Source organism: Hevea brasiliensis, unplaced genomic scaffold (assembly GCF_030052815.1).
Source record: "Hevea brasiliensis isolate MT/VB/25A 57/8 unplaced genomic scaffold, ASM3005281v1 Scaf1, whole genome shotgun sequence".
In the NCBI taxonomy this organism is placed as follows: domain Eukaryota; kingdom Viridiplantae; phylum Streptophyta; class Magnoliopsida; order Malpighiales; family Euphorbiaceae; genus Hevea; species Hevea brasiliensis.
The window spans coordinates 6,033,288-6,034,783 of NW_026614585.1; positions in this window are offsets into that span (position 1 = coordinate 6,033,288).

Sequence of the window (1,496 nt, forward strand, 5' to 3'; positions counted from 1 at the left end):
ACAGGAAATGTGAGAAGGAAGAGGAGAAAATCAAATGCGGAGGGCTTTCCCGTTAAAGGTATATATATAGGGAAAATCTGAGCATTTATTGCGAGCAGAAAACGAAGCAGATGCTTCGGAAATCGAAGGAATAAATGCTTTGACTGAACCGGACCGGATGAAGGAGAAGATCAGAGTTGGAGAGGTCGGAAGAGGGGAGCCCAGCATGAGAGATCGAAAAAGGATCGTGTTAGAAAGATCGGAAGGGAGGGGAGGTCGGAAAACAAAGAGAATAAGACAACTGCAGCTAACTGTCGTCATAATCAGAGCCGAGGTAGTTAAAGCGTCGCAGACGAAATCTCCACCGCATGCCCCAGAATCGCCCGCATTACTGACATGTGCCAGAGTATGTCATGACAGTGCTGTACATCCCAATCTCCACCGTTGATCTTACTTGTAAGGATGAGCCTGGAGCCCTTGGATCAAAGAAGAAGACGACAAGACTAGCGCCTTTCACTCCCAGCCCTCGGATCGCCCTTGACAAGAAAATTTTGGGTCGTTAGATTAGAAGAGAGAAAGGACAAATATTCTGAAAGGGATCTCAGCCATTCGTTCTGATTCTCTTTAATTCTCGAGCCTCAGATCATGTCCTTTAAAATCCTAACCTTCCATCTCCCTAAAAATAAATCCTGACCCTTCATGGGGAGCACTCGGTTCCTATAAATACCTGCATGAAAACTATTCAAAGGAGGACGAAAAAGAAAAGGTGGTGACTATAGTGGAAGGACTCTGAAACTTAATTCAGTTCATTACTCTGCTATTTTTAAGCTTTCATAAGAAAAACTTTAGAAACCAGTTTTCTGAAGTATTTTCTTGCAAAGGGATTTTTGAATACTGAAACTCTCTATTTTCAGTTCGTTCATTATCCTGTGACACTCTCACTTTCAATTCTTTGTTATCTTTATTTCCACTCCCCTTGTCCAAGCTCAACTTCATTCAAACTTGGTTATTATTTTGACCTGACTGCATTTTAGAGAAGCATCCTTCATTTCAAGGCGAACCTTAGCCCTCAGGCTATCAGCCTGCAGTCTGCAGTCCTATTACGTTTGGTGATTCCATAGTTAGTTCAATAGATTCGGCTCCCTACAGGTGAGTGCTCATATCGCTGCTTTATCAAGTGCTCGTTCTTATTTTACGTATTTCCTTTATTTTTTTTATGTTTGTAATTTTCACCAAGTTTATATTGCGTTAAAAAAAACGCAAAGAAGGTTATTCTCGAGTTTACTTCTTTGTTAATCAGTCCATTCTTTTTGTTAATCTTTGTTACTTCTAAATGCAAGTGTTTTAGTTCCGAGTAGCGTATAAGTAGTTGGATAAAATGTAGGTAACTGTATCTTAAGAGTTTCTTTAAAATAATAAAAGGTCTGAATAATAAGTCAGGAAAATAGTAAAGTTGAATCACTAGACTAACACAGAAGACGATTGGGTAAGATGTCATAAGGCGGAATAAAACCAAA